The following is an 18,552-nucleotide window of genomic DNA, read 5'->3' as shown; positions in this document are numbered from 1 at the left end:
CCCTTCTTGACTTCCTTCAATCTCAGCTCCCAATTATTGCCTTTGTATTGGGGTTGCCAGGGGGAAAATGGTGTTCTAATTCTAAAAATATAAATGAAGACTTCCAAATTCAGGTACCTTTAGGGACTGGAGAAAGGATTTTAGTCAATGACATGGAAAATGGTGAGCACTGTGGTAATCAGAAGTGGCATGGGCCTCCTCTGGAGCGGCTACACTCAGGTAGCTGCTATTCATCTTTCACCATTGTTGCCAGGAGAAAATGTTGCTCTCGGATCAGATCTTTCAAGCAAGGAATGCTGTCCTTTGAAGCCATTCCTTGTATCTGAAAACCCAGTCTAGAGAGATGCCTCAACAGTTAAGAAACTCTGCTGTTCTTGCAGAAGATCAGGGTTTGGTGAGTGCTTGACTGGAATCAGCCCATAAACTGGCCTTCTGCCTGTTCTCATGCTAATGGTCCCTGGATCACAGTCCCTTTCCAGAGCTGAACTCCCAGCTCCTCTTTCCTGTTCTTAAATCTAACTCACTTCCCTTTGCAGTTATTCTCTCGTATTTTTTCTTCTTTTCCCCTCTCCTCCTCCCTCCTTCCTGTACCCCTTTCCTCTGCTTCAGCTCCTTCCTCTTTTCTCCTTCTTTCTTTTTCTCCTTCTCTCTGATGTCTTCAGATCCCAGTCTGCCTGGGAGGCTGACCCAGACATTAGCAGCATAGACCGAGAGAAGAAGAAAGATAGTATTAGAAGGACAGAGTCTCAATCCTCAAGGTCAGGCAGGGTGGGCAGGGTAAGTAGCAGGAGTCGTGGAATTCAGTGTGCCATGCCCCCTGTACACTTATGGGATATTTAGAAGAGTGCGGAGATGTCAGGGGCCATCAGTAATATTTCAGTGGCTCGTCTCTCATCTGCCTTCAACTTCTTTAGTCCGTGACAGTACATGGGGATTCAGAGGGCTTTCCCAAGAACAACACTGAAGAGGGAGAAAAAACATTGCTTTCCAAGGCAGCATTGTAAGCCAAGGTTGTCAGGCTGGAAGCAATTCCAGCCACTTCCATCTTAATGGGAAGCATCAGCCAACTGTAGGGTCCAAGGTGATGACTGAATCAGAAACATGGACCACGGCTGTCAGCCTGGGCACTGCATCCCAAGGCCTCATTGTGGGTTGGCCTTCCAGGAGTGAAGGGACAGAAGATGCAGAGGTGGCAGCTTCCAACAGAAGAGTGTCAAGTGCTCTGTGTGAATTGTGCCATTTTGCTTTTTGAGATAGAAGCTACATTGATCTCTGCATTGCAGACAGGGAAACTGATACACAGAAAGGTCACCTGATAATATATTCAAGATCATGAACACATTTTTCTCCAGATAACTGTGGGAATTAAATGTGAAAATTAATGTAGTGATGTTTCAGCATTGGTACATTAATAAGTTGTGCCTTTTAATTTTAAACAAAATTTTTGCAAAACTATTAACAGGGAAAATAATGCTAATATATTACACTTCCCAGGAGACTCATTCATTCAGTAAATTTTGATTGAATATTCACTATGGTGCCATAGATATAAGGATGCATGTGGAAGACTTTAGAATCATAAATCCATGCAACATAGCATGACTACTGATGCCTCTTTCCACATTTCTCTGGATTAACTCTATCACTTGATCTTGTTTTAAAAGTTGTAGCACACCTTCCAAAGGAGAAAGAGTCTGATGAGAAACGCCTTGGGTTAAGACTCTGCTCAGACTCTTTGCCAAATCCTGAAGCCCCATGTGAGAGTCAACATCAACTTTGCTGCCTCTGCCTTTCCCTGCATCAAGGCTCTTGTATGTGTCTCTCGTCCCCCTGCCTAAGTTCCTCCCCCTCCTCTCATTCTGCACTATGCCATGAAAGCTAAGAACATATGTCACTGTGACTTGACTACTTAAGTGGCAAGTTCCAAGAGAGGATCTAGACAGATGCTTTCCTTCCTTCCCATGTGAGAACTCTTCTCTCCCACTCTGAGTCCTGTCAAAGGCACATAAAAAGAACAGGTAATATGGGTGGTTCTCGTGAAAGATACTGGGGCTCTTGGGACAGCTAGGGCTTGTCAGTCGGGAAAATGGCTTGGGAGGAGGATAACTTGTTTTCTGCATTAACAAATTGGCAAGTGTTACAGGTACCATTATGTTGTTCAGATAAACTTGGACACTCAGACCAAAAAGACCTTAGGGTGCTCTAAGCAAAGCCAGACTTTCCCATGAGCAGGGTGGGCCACCATCTCTATCATTTAAGGTCTACCCTTCCCCAGAAACCTTTCTCTGAAAGAAGAAACTCTCCTGTATTATCATTTGGGTAAAGTTAATTCCAGTTAGAACACAATGCCATTTCAGAACCTTAGCTTAAAGGGCCTTTAGCTCAAGGGGGGAAATGACTCTTGGGATTTCACAGGAAATTGTTCTCAATGACATGAAGCCAGCAATTGCTGGGGGCTGTAAATAAAATAGAACACTTGAGAGCAAGGAGAAAACACTAGATTAAGTCTCCTGGGAGAGGGACAGCATTTATCTAGTTCATTGATGTGTCCCTCAGATAGTCATAGTCTTCTTCCATCTCTGAGCCTACTTTCAGAAACAAGCAAATAAAAGAAAACCCTAGCTTCAGGTGCTGGAAAACAGAGAGAAGAATTGGGATGTACCTTAGACATTCCAGAAAAGATGGAAGAGAATCTATCCATGATGACCTAAGCGTGCACAGATATTGTAGGTCTACAACTGGGAGAAAAAGTCATATTCACACACCTGGAAGAGGGTGGGATTAGAGGCAACCATTTCTTGTCAGTTTCTAGCCTTCTGCAATCGTTCACTCTGGAAAGACACCTGCTAAGTGAAGCCACCTATCAGAAAGAACCGATCCAATACTGTTGTTTACAAGCCTCGTGGTCTTGAGGACATGACTTTATCCTTGGTTCTTCAATTCCCAACATATTAAGATAGGATTATAATAGGTATTCCATGGGGCATGCCAACTTAGAGCTATGGTATTTGAAGAAAAACACAGCTCAGTGCCCAGCACAGACAATACCGTTAATGGCAGTGATCATGCAAACCGTGAAACAAAAGCAGATTAACAGCTGATTGTAAGGAGCTGATCTTACAAGTGCCACTGCCATTTTGTGTTTTGTGGAGAGAAATCAGTCACACCACATGATCAAAGGCTCAGGAGCCTGGGGCTGCTTACAGATCATTTCCATACCTTGATTTCTTCTTCTGTCAAGTGAATATAATGATTATACTTAACCTCATGGAATTTGTAGGAGGATGCATTTATTCATCAAATATTTATTAAGTAATTATTTTGTGCCAGAAATTGCTCTGTGCTCTTGGGATACATCTGTGATCAAAATAGACAAAGATGCTAATTCAATGAGCTAATATATAAGCCTTTGGGAACAACACTTGTCACTAGGAAGCTCCCAGGAAAAGAAAAATAAGGTATCAGAGAGAGAGCCATAGCTCTTCAGCTCAGTATGGTTACATAAACCCAGGTCCCAGCCCAGTCACTGAAGCTTTGTGAGTAGGAATAAATCTTTAACCTCCCTAGTTTTCATTCTTTCTGTGAGGATCAATAAGCACTGTCAGCAGACTGGATTTAGAGTCACCTAGGAGACACACCTCAAGGTGTGTCCCTATGAGCACTTCCAGGTAGGTTTAACTAAGATGAAAAGAGCCATGCTACATGTTAACACCACCATAAACCAAGCTGTGTGCCATAAACTAGACTGGGGTGGCGTAATCAATTAAAAGGGGGCAAAGAGGAGACCGAGTGAGCACCAAAATTCATCTTTCTCTACTTCCAGATTGCAGACACAATATGACCCACCACCTTGGGCTCCCATGCTGGGTCCCCTATGCCAAGGGTAGCATCAAATCTCAGACTGTGATCCAAAAGCACCACTGCCTTTCTTCAGTTGTTTTTTCCAGCAACAAACAAACAAACAAAAACAAAACAAGCAGGCAAGCAAGCAAACAAAACCAAGTAACATACTTTTCTGTCTGTGAAAAGGGACCTTCCTCCCTTCCTTCTTTCCTTAGGGGTTACATCAGAGCAGAAGCAAAGCACCTGTTCTGTGCGAGGCCATCTGTGCACGTTGGTGCTTATTTTAGTTTCCCAGGACTGCCATGACACACTTGGTGGCTTAAAACAGCAGAAATGTATTCTGTCGCAGTCACAGATCTGGAGGCTAAGTCTGCAGTCAAGGTGTCATGAGGATTACTTCCTTCTGGAGGCTCTAAGGGAAAAATCTGTTCACTCCTCTCTCCTAGCTTCTGAAGGTTGTGAGTAGTCCTTAACGTACCGTGGCTAGTAGACATCTCCCACCAGTCACTGCTTATGTCTTTACCTGGTGGTCTAGTTTGCCTGTGCATGTGTGCCCTGTTCTATTCTTATGAGGATTCTTGAAGCTAGGGCTCATTCAAATCCAGTGTAAAGTCATCTTAACAACATTACAACTCTAGGTGCCTTCATTCTACTACTCTGGAGGTTTGGAGGACATGGATCTGCATAGACACTCTTCTGTCCTTTCATCAGAGTCCCCTTAACCTTGTTCTTTATTGCAATGCTCTGAAGCAAAGGCTTCTGTTTGGGCTTTAGCTTTCCCTGTGGTTGAAACCTGGGGAGTGTTGTGTCTTCCTGCTCTATTCATACCAATCCCCAGATCCACAATGGCCTCGTTGTCTCTTAGTAAGTACTTGCTGGATTATCACAGGGGATGCCTAGGAGCCCAGCAGCACTGAGGTATCTCACTCGGTAACAGAGTCAAGTGTGAGAATCTTCCTAAACATATCTGCACAGCATTGCTTACTTGAAAAAGGAGTACATTTTCCCTCAAGCTACTTGGAGATTAACACACACACACACACACACACACACACACACACACACACACACAGAGTGAAGGAACCCAAGTACTAATGAATCAATTAAAATTCCTCAGTTCTAGGGCATTACAGCTACGAAGAGACCAGCTAAAGAGGAGGCTTAAGTCAGGGAACTGGCCTTAACTGTTTAAGTATTTGTTGGGTCACTATGGGAATGATTTTGGAGAAGGGTAGGACTTTCTGGTCATCCTATGCCACCCCACTAGCCTTCTATCTATCTATCTATCTATCTATCTATCTATCTATCTATCTATCTATCTATCTATCTATGTATCTATGTATCTATCTACACACACACATACATATATACATATATATATATATATATATATATATATATATATATATATATTTGTGTATTTGGTGGGTTGCTATGGGGATTTATTTGGAGGAGGATAAGACTTGTAGTCTATCTGTCTGTCTCTGTCTGTCTGTCCATCTGTCCGTCCATCCATCCATCCATTTATCATCTATCTCTCTATATCTATCTCTCTATCTATCTATCCATCCATCTATCCATCTATCCATTTACATCCTAAGCAATGTTCCCCTTCCCAGTCCACTCACTTTCTTGAGCAGCTCTCACATGCTTGGCTCTAATTTGAACACTTACATGGAAATCCCGATGAGTAGACTCCAATTCCTGCCTGTTAGAGGTTCACAATACATTAACTTCTCATAAATGTGGGTAAAATGAGACCAACTAGGAGACATGTTATAAAAGAGACAGGAAGGACATATGTGGAAGAGGCAGAGATAGATCTGGGCAGCAATAAAGTGAGACAATGAACTGAAAGATCTCTGTAGAAAGGCAGATTTTAGGGGAGTCATTCAGCAAGTAGAGGTGCATGCCAGGTAGAGGACCCAGACTAAATATAATCACAGAGGTGGGAACATCCCACTGCTGCATACTGATAGTCTGTTCTGTCACATGACGGTCAGATTGTCTTATTTGTATCTGTGAGTGGTGGAAGCCCTAGAATTCAGCCACATCTTGATGGCAGAGGACCTGATCTGCCAGGAGAAGGCCATGGGGTTGTTCTATTGCTAGCAGCAGATGTGTGGGTACAGGGACCACCTTATTCAATGGCACTGGTCTACCTGGCATCCTGCCACTGCTCTTGCTTCAGACATCCCATGATTTGTTTAACTTGTCTAAAGTCTTGTATCCCTGTCTATAAAATGTAGATGAGCTGGGAGTGTGGTTTTAAGGCAGGACAGTTCCTTGGCATAAGAAGGTCTTAGTCTCCAACCCCAGCATTGAAAGGAAAAAAACGAAGCCAATAATATCAGTTCTATTAGATAGCATCCTGGAGAATATGCAGTGCTACAGTGCATTCAACTGTATTGACCCATATTTATTAGTAACTTTGAAGGTTTTGAAGGGACTGTGCTAAAATTGAATGTCTTTTAAAAAAACGGAAATGCTTGCTAGTGAAGTGGCTACTTTAGAAGAGCTAGCTGGGCAGCTTGAAGGGAACTTAAAGACAGCTATAGGAGGGCCTGATTTAGAGTTTGAAGAGAATGGGGGGGATGTCTTCATCTGAGGAAAGCTTTTAGAGTTCTTAGTCTTGTCATCAAAGGACGATTAGCTCACTCTGCTATTCCTCTGCCATAGGAAGCAGATTCTCTTATCAGGGAAAAGTAGAATAGACCTCAGAGTCTCTGGGAGTCTTTGAGAGATTCTTAACCAAAGGGAACACTGGAAAAGGTAGCACCATAGACAAGGACCAGTGGGTGAGATAGTGCATGCAACATCCAAGAGCATTCTCAACAGCGACCAAACTTCCCTTGTGATACCCTGGTACCATTAAAGGTTCCTGGAGGTAGACATGAGCTCCTGGCATCCTATGTTCATCTCATTTTTACTAGAGCCTGCAGTCTTCCTTGTTCCTTCTCCTTCATATTCTCAACATCCTTCATGGCTCCTTCTTAAGTCTCATAGCCTCTGTTTAAGGACTTTTCCAAGAACTCTAGCATAAGACAATCTACCCCTTCCCTGAGCCCCAGAAGTACTGGTAATAGCTCACCCTGTTCAGTAGCTGGTGGTTCTTTAACCTCCATAGCTGGAGGCATTGCATAGAAGTATCTCCTGCAAATGAAACAGCCCTTGCAATACATCAGCAGCCACTGGCAAACACCCCTGCCGCTTGTTTTCCTCTTGCTTCACAGGGATATTATTACCATCATTTGGTCACATATGGTGGATGGCATCCTTAGGAACAACACAGTCCTTGAAACAGGATTGTGTGGGCATTAGCTGTTATGCCAACCCCTTTTCTCCCACTCAGGAAAACATCCTGAAGAAGCAATTGAATGAATATCATATTAATATTAGGATAACCTTGAATCTTCTCTAATTCATGTTTATTTTTTTAATCAACTGAGAACACTGGTACTTAAGCTATATGAGTCACAAATTCCTTGTGGCACACCTCATAATAATATTGTGACTCACTAGCAGGCTGTATCCCCAAAGGTATGAATTTCTCTGGCGTTTGCCTGTGTGAACTCTGCTTTCCTGGTTACACAGCAGAATTAGTGAGGGGCAGCCCCCGACGTATTCACCTCCTCACAATGGCATCCAGCGAAAGTTTTCCAGAGAGTTTCCTGATGGTGAAGCCCAGAGGAGCTTGTGTGTGGTGTTGTCTAAGCTGTGGTTCTCAACCTTCCTAATGCTGCAACCCTTTAATGTAGCTGCAAATGCTGTGGTGATCCCCAACCATAAAATTATTTTCATTTCTACTTCAGTACTGTAATTTTACTAATGTTATGAACATAATGGAAATACATACTTTTGGGAGCTAGAGGTTTTCCAAAGGTGTCACAACCCACAAGATGAGAACCACTAGCTTAGCAGAAGATGAAAGTTATACTAAAATGAATTCAGTGTTCTATCTACCACTGTCCAATACCTATAAACATTTCTAAGAAAGGGGAAATTTTCATAAAAATTATTTGATGTACTTTTCAGGTCTTTTGTGGATTGCCAGTGACAGAAAGCTGGCTCAAATGCAAACATCTTTAGCAGGAAAATGGACAAGCAAGTGGGCATAATGGTACGTGCCTGAAATCCTAGAATTCAGGAGGGTTAGAGAGAGAGCTTGAGAGTTCCAGGCTGCCCTGGGCTATGTAGCAAGACCCTGTTTCAAATTCTTCTTTCATATATTTGAAAAGTCTGAAGACACACTTAGTTTCAGCAAAGGCTATATCTAGGTGCCAACCCTTTCTCAATCATATCAAGCCTAAATTCACTTTTCAGACTGCTGCAGTTGTTTGCCCCTTTGATGTCTTTATTTTAGCATGTTCGGTGCTGCTATGGTAAGGATAGTTGCCAACAGCTTTAGATTCACATTCCACTGGCTTGACAATGGCCAGCAATTCCTGTCACTCTCCTGATCATTTTAGAAGGTGCCAAGGGATCACACTTGAGGCCATGCAATGCATCACAGAATCATACCAAAGCAACCCCCTGCAACTCGGAAGGGTTGCATGCTCAGCTTGGAGAGGGGTGGGAGAGACACAGTCTAAAATAAGAAGTTCAGGGTATCAGAGAAGGTAGATTTCCTTAAAGATAATACCAGTGCTGTTACTAGAGCTAATAGGAAAAGATGGTGGGCAGACAATTGTTCCTGATATGTAATAAGCCTGAGAGAGGCAAAATGGTTATGCATAGAAGGCAGGAACAATAGTTTCCATGTCAACTGCTGTCACCATGGTAAGGATGACACCAATCCACTGTGTCATTTTGGACATAAGGGGCCCTGACATTGACACCAGCACAGTGGAATCTTCATCACAGGCCAAGCTAGACTCATCATAATGACTTGAACTTCTATTACATACTGCTTCCCATTCACTGTAAACAAGAGTTGATCCTGGCTGGGATCGCAGCTGCCATGTCCATGGAGATGTGTGCTAGCTTGGCAAGTTGCCCCCGCATCATAAGGAATGTTTTTCTTGACAAATATATTCTCAGAGAGAAACACACACACACATGCAAAATCACACACCAACATAGACATATCTTCACACACAGAGACATAAACATTCACTCATAGAAACACACACACACACACACACACGCACAATCACACACTCACACAGACATGAGTCTCATACACACACACAGACAGACACTCACATTCACACATAGACACATATACATACTCACACATATAACCATACACTCTCAAACACACACACACTCATATACATTCACATGCAAAATTCACATACAAACACATAAAGTGGCACACACATTCACACACTTTCATGGAGATGCTGTTTCATTGGTTTGGTTTGGTTTGGTTTGGTTTGGTTTGGTTTGGTTTGGTTTGGTTTGGGGATTATTGTTGTTGTTTGCTGGAGAACTCGATTCACTGGTCACAACGGACATCAAGGCTCACTGTGGTTTGATTTCTTTTACCATAACTGACAGCAATGGGGTGGTTAATTTTAAAGTATCAGATATCACAAGTTCTAGATGTTGGGCAACTTAAGAGCACAGTGCCAGCATCCTTTCAGCTTCTGGTTAGGCCCTCCTGTCTGCATCATCAAATAGTGGAGGCCATTGCCTGGTAAAACTTATTAGCATAGGAAAGAGAGGTTTTTATAACTCTTATAACTAAGTCACTCATGGTAACCCATTTATGCTTATTTGAGTAAATCTACTGATGAGAGCAGAGTCCTTATGGCCCTGGCACTTTGCAGAAATCCCTCTTGACCACACTACCGCATGGGAGAAACAAGCTTCCACACTCTAAAATTTTAGGGACTCATTAAAATGATACCATGACTATTTTACAATAACCAATTAACATCAAGGATTATGAATAGAGGCATGAGTGAATGTAGAGGGAACCAGAGAAGTTTTGAATCACAAGATAAATGAACTAAATCCTTCCAATTTTAGAACTCAAGGCTTCCTCATTCCTCACTGAATGTCTTGGTCACTGCTAAATTCCAGGTACAAGCAGACTATTTAACAAATGTACCTCCTGACTGTTTATGGCAGACATCACTAATCAATGAGCATGCCCTCTCAATCGATTGAGGGTATGGCCTCAGACTTATTCTCATCATAGAATCTTAAAGATGTAAGATAATATCGCCAAATAATATCACCACATAAACCAAGATTGAATTGTCCCTCCTGACAAGGTGGCTGTCAAAGGGTCTGAAGTAGAAATCACCTCTCTTCAACTGTGTAGCTTCCACGTAGCAGGAAGCCAATGTGTAAGCAGTTTCCTGCCATTGCGAATGGTGACTTCTTTGGACTCTGATGTTAACAATTTCATCTTACAGCCTTTGCATCATTTCTCAGGAAATAAAAAAGTTTTAAATTTAGGTGCTGAGCCAATATCCACAGGAGTTCTTTTTCCTTTCTTTGGTGCTGGCCATTTAGCATTTCAAGGGGTGGAGAAATGACATGCGGAATGAACTGCTCACCCAGGCTATACACCCCCTTTTCTTCAGTCTTTAACCTAAGTGCCATTAGGAAGTAGTCAATCGTGGACAATTTGAGCTCCTGCAAATAACTCTGGAAGTTAAAGCGACTTTGTATATAAGAGGAGCCTGGCCCTGGAAAACCCCTTTCCAAATCAACCCATTGAATAGAGCCATGGGCACAGCCAGGGAGATCATTACCAAGCTAGTCAAATTACTGTGGTGATAGGAGTAAAAAAGAGGGATTGGATCTCTTGGCTAATTGGAGCTGCAGATGATCAAAAACCCTTTTGTTGAATTGGGCTAATAGGCTCCCAGGTTGGCATCAGTCCCAATAAACAAGGACTGTATTAGCAAAACAAAGATATTTATTAGCAATAAGACCACACTTTTAATGCCCCAGAGTTAAATTCAAGAGGTGAGAAAGGAAATCGTCATTTCAAGCCAGGTTGACTTGAAAGCTATTAGGCAATTCCACAAACAGTTAAGTAGAACCCAGTTGTTTAAAGGTCCCCTCAACACCAGTGCACTCTAACAGCCATTCTCTGCCACCAGCTGGGAGTAAGTGAAAGCCTCTGACTCCTGTCTTCAGATGTTCCTGGGTGTTGTTAGAATGATCTAGTAATTGACTATTACTAGTCAGCAGTAGACCCCACAGCAAGATGCTGAGTCAGGTCTTCCATGTAGCTTTGCCCTTCCTTTGACAGGCAGACAGAATTTCCCCTGTCTACCTTAGCAATAGCTGTATTGTGGGGATGCTGGGAAGGAGCAATTGAGAAGATGGACCCTAGGAGTTTGAGAGGGGAGAAGGGGAGAAAGAAGAGAGGAAACGGGAGGGAGAAAGAGAAGGGAGAAGAGGAAGGGGGAGGCAGAGAGAGAAGGGGAGAGGGAAAAGGGGAGAGAAAGAGAAAGGAAGGAAGGAAGGAAGGAAGGAAGGAAGGAAGGAAGGAAGGAAGGAAGGAAGGAAGGAAGGAAGGAAGGAAGGAAGAGAGAGGGGGGATTAGGTTCTGAAGTCAGCATCTTGAACAGAAGTAACTCTACCATGCTTTTAAGGATCAGGAATGGAAGAATCACAGAGAGGGGTCAATAGTTTAATCTGGATACATGTATTGGGTCTGCATTTTACTTCTGGCATTTTATAGCTCTTTGCCATTGACCAAGTTGTTTAGATTGTTCAGTGAGGCCTTATATCTTTAAAACAGGGATGTAAGTAAATACCCTCTATACAAAGATAGGCGTGGTTGTGATATCATGAATAATACATATGAAAAACTATCCAGTTCTTATCTCTTCATGAAACATTTACCGATATATGGCAGTGATTAACAACCCTTAAATTAAAGAAGAAATTGAAAACAAAGTATTTTCAGATAAATGAAAACACAAGACATTAAAATGTATGAAATACCATTAAAATAATACTTAGGGAGAAACAGAATTAACAGAAAAATCATTAACATCAAAACCTTGTTCTTGAGATGAACAAGATAAACCTCTAGCCAGACTGAGCAGGAATCAAGAAAGAGCACATAAGTCACCTAGCATCACTAGTGGAAAATGGAATGGCGCTATGGGCTGTGTGGAGAATCGTGGTGAATGAAAAGACAATGTCATGAATAGCCTTTGTCTATAAAATAACAAATTTAGAGGCTAGGGAGATAGCACAATGCTTATAGAGCTTGCCACACAGCATCAAACCAGAGTCTGGATGCTCACAGTCCACATCAAAGCCCAGCAAGTCTGGCATCTGTGCATTATCCCACCACTCAGAAGATGGAGACAGAGCATCACCGGGTAACCTGGTAACTAGACTAACTGAAGATGGAGACAGAGCATCCCAGGGTAACCTGGTAACTAGACTAACTGAAGATGGAGACAGGGCATCCCAGGGTAACCTGGTAACTAGACTAACTGAAGATGGAGACAGGGCATCCCAGGGTAACCTGGTAACTAGACTAACTGAAGATGGAGACAGGGCATCCCAGGGTAACCTGGTAACTAGACTAACTGAAGATGGAGACAGGGCATCCCAGGGTAACCTGGTAACTAGACTAACTGAAGATGGAGACAGGGCATCCCAGGGTAACCTGGTAACTAGACTAACTGAAGATGGAGACAGGGCATCCCAGGGTAACCTGGTAACTAGACTAACTGAAATCATTAAGCAGAGTTCATGCCTCAATAGACAAAAGAAGAGAATGATCAATGTAGATGTCCAAATGTTGGGCCTCCATATGTACATACACATACATGTGTGTGCAGCCACATACACAGGAACACATATGTACGCATACCATATATACAAACACAAGTACAAATGCAAAAAAAGAAAATGACTGCATATAGGCTTAACAACTTAAATAATTAGACAAATTTTTGAAAGGTACAATCTGGATTCATAATATACAAATTTGTGTTAATTCTGTATAAGATATATATATATATATATATATATATATATATATATATATATATATATATGACTTGTTTATAAAAATTTAACTGACACTTCACCAAAGATGAATGGATGGCAAATTAGCACATTATGTAAATGCTCAATATAATTATCATAAATTGCATGCAAATAAGATGAGGAGTTACCACTGCACACCTGTCAAAATGACTTCATTAGAAATATTGACCATACTAAGCATTGTCAAGGGCATAAAGCAATCAAAGTGCTGCTAAGTTTCTGGAAAATGGCATGGCCACATTAGAAACCATTAAAAAGTAGTTGGGAATTCTCACATAAATATGTCCAAGTAAAGATGCATACATAAATGTTTGCAGCAGTTGTGTTGATCTTTCCAGCTTAAAACTGGAAACACCAGGAGTTATGCAGATGGCTTAATGGATAAGAACACTTGCTGTTCTGGTAGAGGACTCAGACTTAGTTCCCAGCTCTGACTACCTCCCCCACAACATCAGTTCTGGAGGAATTAATGCCTTGTCCTGGTTTCTGAAGGCAACAGAATTGCACATGGTGCACATGCATACACATAAGCAAAACACTGTCTTAGTTGGTCTTGTATATTTGGTTGGTTGGTTGTTGGTTTATTATTTCAGTCAACTTGACACAAGTTAGAGGTACCTGGGAAGAGGAATCTCTATTAAGAAAATTCCTCATTTGGATTACCTGTAGCCAAGATCACAGGGCATTTTCTTGATTAATGATTGAAGGAAAGGGCCTTCCTCACTGGGTGTGTTGTCACTCTTGGTCAAGTGTTCCAGGGTTGCATAAGAAAAGCAGATAAACAAGCCAGTCATCAGTGGTATTTCCTAGCCTTGATTCAGTTCCTGTCTATAGGTTGCTATAGGTTCCTTGAGTTTCTGCTGGACTTCCTTCTATCGTGGAGCATGATACTAAATGAACCTTTTCCTTCCCAAGCTGCTTTGGGCATGGTCTTTATCTCAGCAGTAGAAACCCTGAGACATGCTCACACACATGAAATAAAAATGAATAATTTTTTAAATATGTGAGAAAACCTAAGTCATCGATAATAAAGGAATGGATCAGGAGTTTAAGGTTATCCTCAGCTACATAATGAGTTTAAGGCCAGCCTGGGCTATTTAAGATCCTGCCTTATATAAACAGGGAAAGAATGTTGATGAATGTCAAAATCACTGCACTCACTGAAAGAAACCAAACCCAAAAAGTGTGCTTATCATTTGGTTTATATAAAATTCTAAACAATGGAAACTACCCTGTAACAATATGCAACAGAGTAGTGGTTGTTTATGAATAAGAGGTAGACTGGAGGAGGTAAGACAGAGGAATAATAAAACACACAAATGGACTCCTACTGGCAACAGATATCACCATAATCTTGACGCAATTGTTTTCCAGGTGGGCACATATCAAAACTTGTCAGATTGTACACATCAGCCATGTGCAATCCATCCCATGCCAGTTAGTTCTCAATAGTGCTATTTTACTTTCACGTTGTGTATGTTCATATGTGTGAATGTATGGATGTGCACACGAGTATATGAAGCTCAGAGAACAGCCTCAAGCATCATTCCTGAGGTCCTTTCCACTTTCATAAGAGACATGGGGTCTCTTATGGGCCTGGAACTTTGTCAAGTAGGTTAGGGTAGATAACCTGAGGGATCCATAAATCTACTGTCTCTGTCCCCCATCTCAATACTTCCTGGATTTTAAATGTATGTCTAGCTTTGGTAAGTAGATTCTGACATCCAAACTCGGTACTTTACTGACTGGCAGATCTCCCCAGACCCTTGTTTTCATCTGTAACTGTTAAGCATATGGTAAGTCGTCTTTTCTTTCCTGTTGTCTCTTAACAGAGCCTCTTTTTTTTTCTGTTGTTTGGTTTCTTCCTGATGAATCTGTTTTAGTTTCCTTTCTCACTGCTGTGACCAAACACCCAGCAAAAGAAGCACTTAAGGGAGAGAGGCTTTGCTTTGGCTCGTGGTTTAAGGAATACAGTCGATCCGGACACAACAGGGAAGGCATGGGTGTAGGAAGAGCTCTCTGCTCTGGTGGCAAGTGTGAAGCAGCTTGCTCTCATTGGAGCATATCAGGAGAGGGGAATGCTGGCACTCACTCAGCTTTCTCATATGTTTCCATCTTCATTCAGCCTGGGCCCCTAGCTCATGACATAGGCCTTTGATCTTCATAGACACACCTAGAAGTCTTTTATGAGATTCTAAATCTAGTTAAGTTGGCATTGAAAGTTAAGTATCACTATCTCCCAAGCAGTTTAACTTTGACCCCTTAGGACAAACTGATTCACCATGAATGGCTACCTAGAGTATTAAAGGTAGGATATCTGCCTCAATGATGTCCATACCCAACTCATCTATCTAATTGAATTATCTGTTGCTATAATGAAACACCCCAGGGCAAGTGACATATAAAAAGCAGAAGTGTACTTAATGTGTAGTCAGGATGCTATGAAGTCTAAAAGCATGGGGACAGAATCTGAAGATGATTGATTGCTGCAACGTAACATAAAATAGCAACCACATAGTGCTAGCTTGGGTCTCTGTTTCTTCATATAAAACCATCAGTGCCATCATAGTGTCCCCATACCATAAACTAATTTAATCCTAATTGCCTCTTAAAGGCTATACTTATAAATTCCATTAACATATGAATTTATGGATTAAGTTTAACCCATAAAGTTTGAGGGAAGGACTACAAGCCATATACATCCCATAATCATATATGTACCTTACGTGGTAAAAGGGACTTTGTAGATGTGATTAAGTTTATGGGTCTGCAGGTGGAAATATAATCTACTGGAAGGTAATCCAGTAGACTCAGCTAATGTTATGGGTCCTCAACAACAGAGAACATTTCCTGGCTGTAGCCAGAGAGATACAACAACATGGGAAGGATTCCACACTCTGTGACATATTGGAGACTAAGGGCATGGCCTGGCCAGAGGCTTTTAGAAGCCTGAAAAGAGAAATAATGGCTTCTTCCATTGAGACTCAAATAAAAAGAAAAGAAGAAAAGAAAGCAACTCTGATTTTTTTAATGTAGTAAGCAATAATAATGATGTTTATATCATTCTTTATGTTTATCTGAACATGTGTGATTGACAATAATAAAGTTGTTAATATAATGGGTGAAATTTATGAAAAAAATCACTACTTACCCAGTGTTTACTAAACTCAATTTTCTTTGTTTCAGATGTGTGGTAAATTTTCTTTTTTATTAATTAATATAACCAATTATTTTTGTTCCTTGACAATTTAATGCATATATAGATATAGCGACATGTATAATAATACATTATGATTGCTCTGTCACCTCTCTAAAACTTATCTCCTTCCTTTCTCTGTCCATCTGCCTCCCCTCATATTCCCTACTAAGGTCTTTTCCATATTCCTGTCTTTTTCTACTGCTTATGCTCCTCTGAATTTGACCAGAGCCTTCTGTGTGGCCATGGGATTGGAACTATCCACTGAGGCCTAGAAGGCTCACCAGCAAGTAAATAACTGAAGACAATGACTACCCTGTTCCCAGAGTCCATCAGTAGCCAACAGTCCAGTTGTAAGTGACAGAGTCCATAAGACTGTCCCTCACCCATGGTTGACTGTTGAGAGTACCTATCTTGTGCAAACCCAGTGTAGTAACCATAACTGCTGTCGTGTATAATTATAGTATGTGCTGGTTACTTACTTTGTTAAATTGACACAAGTAGGGTCTTCTGGGAAGAGAGAACCTCAACTGAGAAAATGCTTCTATCGGACTGACCTTTGGAAAAGTCTATGGGCAGTGCTACTGTTGGGCAGGGGTCCTAGATGTATAAGAAAACAGGTGGCACAACCATGAGAAAAGTCAACAAGATAGAATGTTCCTCTTTGGTTCCTGACACTGCTTCTGTTTGAGTTGTTAACCCGACTTCCTTTTACGATAGACTATAAGCTGCAACATGAAATATACCCTTTTTGCCCTAAGTTGCTTTTGATCAGTGTGCTCACTACATCAGGAGAGAACAAACTAGGACACTGGCTGCCCCATGTCCAAGGCATGAGACTCTGCTACCTTTCTCCCTGTCTTCCAGCTCTCATATTTTTTCTTTCCTCTCTTCAGCAATATCCCCTAAGCCTTAGGGGTTTTGTATAAATAAATGGCTTGTTTATGACTGAGCCCTTATCTATTCTTCATTCTAAGTGTCTTAGGTAGCCACGAAATTTTTTCACTCATGGGCATTTACTGCAAAAAAAAAAAAAAAAAAAAAAAAAAAAAAAAAAAAGATGTCTTTGATTAGGGTTTTTATAAAACATATAAAATAGATATTTAGAAGACAAGTTGACATTTTGTCCTTTTTGGTGAACATCAGTAGCCATTTCCCTTAGAGAACCTATGACCTCCACAAGCATAAGTTTTTAACCAGTTTTCCAGTACCAGTTTCCTTTCTGTGGAGTGAATTTCAAATCCAACAGGAGATTGGTTGGTGATCCTAATAACAGTTATACTACTATTGCATATGTGATCACAACTTGTTCGAGAGTTTGCCAGTGCTAGTAGAGTCCACTGTTGGGTAAGACCATTGATATCTCTTCTCTCTTAGCTGGTTACATAGCACCTTCCAACACCTTAAAAATCTACCAAGCATAAAGAAGGTTTCCAATTGAATTCCAACTTAAATTTCTCTGTGTCTTGCAGTGAGGGTTAAATATTGACTTTTAGTTACTAAGACTTGTTTTAGATCTATATAGCTATAAGAAAGTAAAGTTGTTTTCTTACAAATTGCTACATTTATCATGTTTTGCTGCTGCAGCGGCAGCAGGACTAATCCAAGAAGATAAGAATATCCTGATCAATTGGTGCTCTACAAATAGGAAGATAATCATACAGGAAACAATGAATGCCCAACATCTGCCATCTTGGCTCTCATGTTGAAGGTATCTGGAAATGGTAAGTGGAGAGTTATCTTTGTTGGGGCTACTGTATGTCAAAGTCTACATGAAGCTCTTAAGAAACATACTCTGAGGGGATAAATAGGGTTTCCCTTTTGACCAATAGAGTTGGAGAGTTAAAATCTTATCTAAGATATGAACTCTAAATTCTGCGCTTTTTTTGTTGTCGTTGTCTCCAATTAAAACTCTGAGCACCAATGCAACTAGGTGAAGTAGGTTTCAAGTGTTGACAGAAAACAAGGACAAACACAGATGAAGAGTCTTTGTCTTGGAACAGTAGTTCTGGCCTTCAAAGTGGTTCATGTAGCATTATTAGCACAGCTGGAGGTCCTTGAAGAGTCTCCGAAGAGGAGAAAGAACCATACATTTCTAATATTTAGTAATTATCATGAAAAGTACTTGCTTCTTGTTTACACTTAAACTTCGGCACAGAGGCATGTCATGTTCTCTCTCAGCACAATGTGTACGATATGTATCTAGGCAGCTGCCTCACTGGCCTCCTACTTTCTTCTGAGAGAATGAACTTGTTTATGCCTCTGACAAAGGCACTGCACAGCCACCCATACTTCCTGTTCTTGTTCCATCCTTCCCAGAGTGCTTTAAATGACTGTCTATTCCTTGACCACTGCTGGATTTCCTCTTTGTTTGTTGGGGTAAGGGAGTGGACAGCACCTCAGTCCAACCAGAGCTGTGGAAGTAGGTCAGTGCAAGGCCACTTGTCACTTCATCATCTTTAGAAGAAAGTTTGCAAGTTATAGAAACAAAAGGGTGAGAGCCTGGGTTCAACAATGAATACTTGTTAAAT

General features: G+C 41.2%; 1 long non-coding RNA gene across 1 annotated transcript in view; it reads right to left on the bottom strand.

Annotated features, from left to right (window-relative positions):
* Gm12153 overlaps window positions 1-18,552 on the bottom strand; it is a 175,899-nt gene that overhangs the window by 78,151 nt on the left and 79,196 nt on the right. The window lies entirely within an intron of this gene.

The sequence above is a fragment of the Mus musculus genome, chromosome 11, assembly GCF_000001635.26.
Source record: "Mus musculus strain C57BL/6J chromosome 11, GRCm38.p6 C57BL/6J".
Lineage (NCBI taxonomy): Eukaryota > Metazoa > Chordata > Mammalia > Rodentia > Muridae > Mus > Mus musculus.
This window is presented reverse-complemented; position numbering and strand designations above follow the sequence as displayed.